Source organism: Silene latifolia, chromosome 9 (genome assembly GCF_048544455.1).
Source record: "Silene latifolia isolate original U9 population chromosome 9, ASM4854445v1, whole genome shotgun sequence".
NCBI classification, from domain to species: domain Eukaryota; kingdom Viridiplantae; phylum Streptophyta; class Magnoliopsida; order Caryophyllales; family Caryophyllaceae; genus Silene; species Silene latifolia.
The window spans coordinates 98,219,373-98,226,748 of NC_133534.1; positions in this window are offsets into that span (position 1 = coordinate 98,219,373).

Sequence of the window (7,376 nt, forward strand, 5' to 3'; positions counted from 1 at the left end):
CTTCTTTGAGGATTATGTTGATGGAGTTAGCCCGGATGTGATTAGGCCACCAAAGAGGAGAAGCTCGGGTCCCAAAAATGTAGTGGGCCGTGCATGGGCTCGTTTTGGGCCGAACATGGGGTCTTGCAATAGACCAGAGGCCGTCGCCGTTGTAGATCCATTGAGGATCCGTTCTGAGGAGGAATTCCATGCTAGGCGGGCCAACAGGAAGAACAAGGGGAATATGTACCCCGAGGGAAAAGGCAAGGGTAGAATGGAAGAATGAAGACCTCCATTACCCACTTTATTATTATGTTGTATTAGCATTGTGAGTTTTTATTATGTTGTACTAGCTATGTTTTGTGTCTTTTGTGCTAGTTTTACTATGTGAGGTGTTTTAGTCGACACCTTAGCTTTGAAAAGTTGTAGACTCGTCGAGCTTTATTTGTTGTTGAAATTGTAATCCCTCCCATTATTAATTAAATAAGAGGATTGCTCGTGTCAAAATTGTGCATGCTTGTTTCTTCCATCCATTTTGTAAAGGCAATTCAGTTTGAATCGTCCTAAACATTTGCACTCGGGAAGGTGAGATTTTCGTAGGAAGGGAGAAAGGCTTCTTTTTTGTATTTTTTGGGAAAGGGAATGTTCTTTCCCTCTTTTTTTTGATGGGGATGATATGTGTGATGTTTTTTTATTATGGGGATGTTTTCTTTTTTTTTTTTTATTATGGGGATGGTTGTATCCTTCTTGTGTAAGAAAGGACTGCCTACGTATCCACCTGAAGAGGTGAAATCAAACCATGCTCGTAGTTCAGGGATTTTTTGTTTAGTGCAAATGGATATTGCCTTTGACGGATAAAAGGGTATTCGAAACAGGCAAGGCGCCGCAACTTAGACTCGATAAAACATGCAATTTCAAATCAGAATGCGTTAAGGAACTTGACATGAAAAGGGTTAAGGTGGTTGCTAGTTGTAAAACTAGGGTTAGGTCGTTGGTTGCTACGGTTCAAGGGTAGTATTTCTTGAGTTGGTCTAGGTTGGTCGGGTTTGTAAAATCCTCCCCGTCTAGGTCACTCAGTCTCACCGCGCCCTCCGAAAGTATTTTCTTGACCAGGTATGGCCTGGTCCAGTTGGGTTTGAATTTTCCCCTCAGATCGACAGGTAATGGCGCTCGAACCGACTTGAGGACCAAGTCGGCCTCCTGGATGTTCCTGGGTTTAACCTTCTTGTTGAATGCCCGTTGTATACGTCGTTGGTATAGCTGGACATTGTGCAAGGTGTTGAGCCGCTGCTCGTCTAGAAGAGTGAGTTGTTCGTACCTTCGACGGGTCCATTCCGCCTTAGGGAATTGACTCTCCAGTAGGATGCGTAGAGAAGGGACCTCTAATTCTACCGGTTGAACCGCCTTCATACCGTATGCTAGGTAGAAGGGTGTGGCGCCTGTTGGTGTTCGAATGGAGGTTCGGTATCCCCAGAGTGCGAATGGGAGTTTGCTCGGCCAATCGCGGTAGTTGTCTTGCATTTTCTTGAAAATGGTGATAAGAGTTTTGTTACCTGCCTCCACCGTTCTGTTGGTTTGGGGACGGTAGGGGGATGATCGATGTCATTTGATCTTGTATTTGTCCAGCAAGGTTTGTGTTTCCGCCCGGAAGTGAGAGCCTTGATTGCTGATGATCTCATGGGGTACCCTATATCGGCAGATGATGTTATTCTGGATGAACTTGGCCACTTCTTTGGCGGTCATGACTGCATATGACTGTGCTTCCACCCATTTGGTGAAATAGTCGATGGCGACGAGGACGAAGCAATGCCCCTTGGTGACTATCGGGTTGACTTTACCGATGATGTCGATGTCCGAGGTTGAGAATGGCCAGGGTGATGTCATGGTGTATAAAAGAGTGTGGACATGGCCCACCTGCAAGCCCAGTCGATCTGTGGACATACAACGATCTTTTAAAAGCCACGCTCGGCGGCGTAAAAATGCTTTCGACCGGATCGTTTTAGATCGGTCGGTTTCGTCTTGGTAAGGGTCTCGAAACGATTAGAGCTGTTCGGACTCGCCACCAAGCATTTGTGGGATGCCTGGAACCCGTTCGAAATCCACTTTATACCTCGGTCAAATCGAAGCACAAAGCAGCGTTTGACATAGGTACTAAAGATAAGGAAATGGTCCCTCTTTAACATCATATCTCTAGAATGACTCTCGTACGTCCTGGATAATATGTTCTTTAACATGGTTAAAGGTTGAGAATGAGGTGACGTCCAGAAGCAAGATTTTATTCTGCGCTATAATCCGTGCGGATTATCAAGAATCCGCCCGTCCTGATCAAGACGTCCGTCCCGAACGAAATCCGCCCGTCCTCTCCCTGCTTCTCAACCAACAGATTTCTCTGTTCTAGAATCCGTGCGGATTCTACAGAAGACGCCCGTCTTCCCCATCGAGAATATTTGATGCGACCATAATTGGCGCATATTTAGCCCCCGAATTACCATTGTTTCCATGCTTTTTAGTGCCTATTTGGGTCATTTCTTATCTTTAGTTCTTTGTTTTGCATATTCTTTGAGATTTTGATCCCTTGGTAGGAAAGGAGTAAGAATCTTGCATTTTCATGGCAAAACGAGGCTAAATTGATTGTATTCAATGACCAAGCATCAAGGAGAGACAAGACTAGAAGGCCTTTGTACATATTATAGTAGAAGAGCAATGTTGAGAAAAGGATCCTTGAGTCCCCAAGGAAATCCCCAAGGAATTCATGAAGAAAAGAAGAAGAAAAGATGCTGCCAGACAACCCGAACGGATTGTACACAATCCGTCCGTCCGTCCAGCCTAAACCGAGCGTCCCTCAAAGGAATCCGCTCGGATTCCACCTCGCCAAATCCGAGCGTCTTGCACAAGAATCCGCTCGGATTCTCCAGCCCAGATCCGGCCGTCCCGACTCCCATCCGCACGGATTTCAGTACAGCACGTTTTCATTCTTCAAGCCACGATAAAGAGAAGCCCTTCTCTCGGAGAATACCGGAGTCTCCTTGCTCAACTTAAAAAGTGTAATTACTAGTTTAGCCCTTAGTTAACCCTAATGCATCCTCCCTAATTTTCACTATAAATACCCCATTAGTCTAATTAGAGGAGCATGTTCTTCTTATCAATAATTAGTGTAGTTAATATCAATCAAATCTCTCTTCAATATTGTAATCAAATATTAATTAAGTTTTAATCCAAGTTTTAGTTCTTTAATCTCTCTCTTGTTCTTACTTTATTTTGGGTAATTAGAAGATTATTGGGTTTATTGGGAGATTGACAACCTTCCATCAATCATCAAGTTCTTCTATTATTCTTTGCATCATTATTTTGGAATCATTAGTAGGTATAATCTCTTAATCCCTTTTTAATTATTGCTAATTACTTTCATTTGTTCATCATGTTTCATTATGTTAGTATGATTGACAACCTTTCTAGCATGATCAATATGATAATGAGTGAGTAGTCTCTTAGCTAGGGTTTAATGGGTGATTAGGGAAACCAACATGGGGAATGATTCATGCTTAAATTAATATGCTTTCATATCTTATTTGCTTGCTTGTTTTGATCTTAATACATGCACATGTTATGTTTGATGAAATGCTAAGCCTATGAATCCTTGCATTTACTATCATCTTCTATCCTTTCAACTTGACTTGTAAGACATAACCCAACTCGAGTCTTGTTAGACCATGCATGTGTTAAGTAGGAAAGATTAAGTCGACTTGTAGGTGTTGTACAATCTAATCGATTCGGCTCCGGGACCCAAACTTTCCTAGGATTGTAAGATATAACCCAACTCAATCCATCACAACAATAATTGCTTGCTTATAATTTGAGAACATGTTTCTATGATCATATCCCATGAATCCCCTATGAACCCATGACACCCTAATGCCTTTAATCAATTGTTTACACCCCTTATTTTATTCATCTTGCTAGTTTATTTTCATTGTTATTTTAGTTTAGTAACCTTCTACATCAACCCATTTGTGACACCCCCTAGACACTACTAGTTACAATAGAATTCTCATTTCAATACCCGTCCCTTGGGATCCGACCTTTACTTGCCTCTTTACTAATTGTAGAGTTGCTCGTGGAGTATAAATTGTGTTTTGTATCGACCATTGACCAACGACCACATATGCTTAATTGTGAACACCAAATGGACTCGATCAAAAATGGCGCCGTTGCCGGGGAAATGAAGGAAGTTGGGTGTTCTTGAACAAACAAGAGTCTTTTTCAATGCCATGGGTTTGAAGAAATTGTTTGAAATGAAGGAAGTAACATACCCCTCCCTTGTCTTAGAATTCTTAAGTTCTTTAAAAGTGACAAAAGTTGAGAATAGGGAAAATATTGAGTTTCGTCTAGCTAACACTAGTAGACGCATTACCTTTCCGGAATTGGGTGGAATTTTGGGTCTTAGCGATGAACATAAATTTTATAAGCAATATGGGAAGTATGACCCCGAGCCTCTTTGGGAGGCAATCTCCGGGAAGAAATTTGAAGATTTTCATGCTTGTCGTTCTCTTTTGGTCCATCATCCGGGCATAAGAGTATGGCACAAAGTTGTGGGAAATACCATAATTGCTAGGAAAGACACCAATCATTTCACGGGACTCGATTTTATTCTCCTTGAATCAACTTTGAATATTGGAAGAATTCACACCAAGCCTTACAATTCTTTGAGGCTATTGGTTGATAGATGGCTCCATGTAGATAGTGGGAAGAAGGGTCAAACCGTTATTGTTAATGGCGGCCTTGTCACGGTCCTAGCCAAGCACTTTGATCCTAATTTCAATAAGGATAGCAAGTACAAGGCAAAGGAAGGTGGCCATCTTATTGATATGTCCATCATGATTAACAAGTTTAAGTGGGTTGCTCACAATCCCCTTGACACCAAGTTTGGGTGGCTTACTAGTGAGGCTCGATCATTCACTTTACCCGCGAAGATTTGCCGTCTTAGTGTCCACCGGACCAACTATTTACTTCCCCTATCCAAGGAAGCCGAGTACATCATTCAACAACAAAAGGGTGATCATGAGACTCCCTCCTCTTCCATTGTTATACCGCCTTACCCCTTTGTGTATGAAGAGTTCAAACCGCAAGGAGTTGAAATTGGGAAAGACTATGTAACTCTTCTTATGCAAGCCATGCACAAGCAAGCTTATGAAGATCGGAAGAATGCTTATTTGGCTCAATATCCTCCCCTCTTACATCTAGCTAGGCAAGGACTCCTTGATCCATCTTGTCCTTTGCCTAGTTGGGCGGATAAAGAAGCCTTATTTAGGGTGCATCTAGGGATGTGGTGGAAGACAATGAGGTTGTTGGAAATGGTGAAGAATTTGATGATAATATTGAGGAAGAAGCAAGTGGAGATGAAGAAGGAGATGATGAAGATGATGATGAAGAAAGTGATGAAGAAAGTGCCAAGGAAAGTGGCAATGTGACCACCTCTCATGAGGGAAGTGGTGATGATGATAGCATGATGGAAGACTAGCCTTGGAGACTCCTACACTCCCATGGTTTGTCTATATCTCTTTGTATTTTATTTTCATTTTGATCATTGTTGGTTTAGACCTAGCAACACCAAAGGACTCACACCTCGGTACCATTGAGGTGTTCTTTATTGTTCCCATTTTTGAAAATCCAAAATGACAATCTAATTTCATGCATAGCATAGTGTGTGCATGAACTATACCCATGCTTTGACATTAGCAATAGTGTCTCATTTGGTTTGGGGAAGTTAATGCATACACAACGGGAGGTAATCTAAATTATCCTCTCCGTCATAACAAAAACCATGCATCATGTAGTATAGCTTAGTGTAGAATTGCATTTAGTATAGAAATCATGCATCATTTTTGCATAATTTCCATCATTTTGGCCATTGAGGACAATGCCCATATTAGTGTGGGGATGGGAAATCTAACACTTAACTTTTATTCAAAAACCATAAAAATTGAAAAATTTCAAAACACAAAAAAATTGAAAAAATTGAAAAACCAAAAACAAGTTCATTTCCTTTGTCTTGTATATATTGTGTTTGTTTATCCTTGTTCACTTTGATCGACTACGCCACATCCGAGACATGAGGATATTGAAGACCGCATGGTATGATCTTTCCAATCTCCTTTTTTCTCTTTATGTTAATAACTATGTGGCTTTATTTTGATTGATGCGGTAAAAACAATGTGAACTTAGGACTTGCATTTAGTTTATATGGCATATTAGTTGGTAGAATCATATGCATTAGGATGTGTATATGCTAGTTGCATCATGGCATGTAGTTTGCATGTTAGAAAAATTTTGCGAAACCGTCTATTTGGGAAGCTTGACAAGTGTATATAGGCCCTAGTAGATGCTTTTTATTCTTAAGACTTTGCTTGTTAGAATGCTTGTAAAACACCCTAGGATGTGTCATGCTAGTATCCTTTGACCCATGGTTTAAGGCCTAGTCAAGAGTACCTTGTGGTGTGATAACTCCTTGGCTACCGTTTATTCAAGGTGACCCTTGAAACCATGCACACTTCTATCATTCATCCATGTTCTACCACATTTTTGTCATCAAAGGGAATGGGCACAAAAAGAAATCGATTTGAGTTCAATGAAATGAAAAGTGAAAGAAAGTTTGCAAAAATGCATCAAATGAAAAGAGGAGCAAAAATAGAACTCCTAAAACTTCAAAAACAAGGCACCCTCGTTACTAATTGGGGTGACTTTGAAAATGTTCAAAAGAAATGCAAAAAAAGTTGTCAAGTATTGAAATGCCAAAAATCAAAAAGAAATGGCAAGAAAGTGTTCTCAAATGTCAAATGCCAATGAAATTGGGGGAAAAACAAAAATAAAAGCAAACTCCCAAAATGAAACTCAATTACTATCGATCCCTTTATCCATCGTATCCATTTTTGTGCATGGTAGAGAGGGGACGACCCTTCTTCTTGTCTAGGCAAGAGGGGGAATTCCGCGATCCTCCAGTGTTTCTAACACCATAGGAAGTCTACTCTTGACAAAAGCATTTAACGATTGAGGACAAAGGTACCCTAGCTTGACACCTTTTGGAGGTGATTTATTGGTATCCTTCTAGGCTTAGTAGTTTGAACAAATTGCATCTATGAAGGATTGTGTACCCTTGAATTGCTTCCCTTGTAGATAATTTCCGCCACTTAGATGAGGAAAGTGGCTATTCTTTTTGTAGATGCATCCATTACTTGATTTTGTGTGCTTTAATGTTTGGATGTGTCGCCATTTTGGCAAGACCCACCTTGCCTTGCAAGAAGGCATCCTAACTCATGGTTGTCTTGTTGTGAGTTGAAGGGGCGGAGTGAGACCCGCTAATTGTCTCATATCAGCTATTATTATTAGGTTAGGTTAGTATT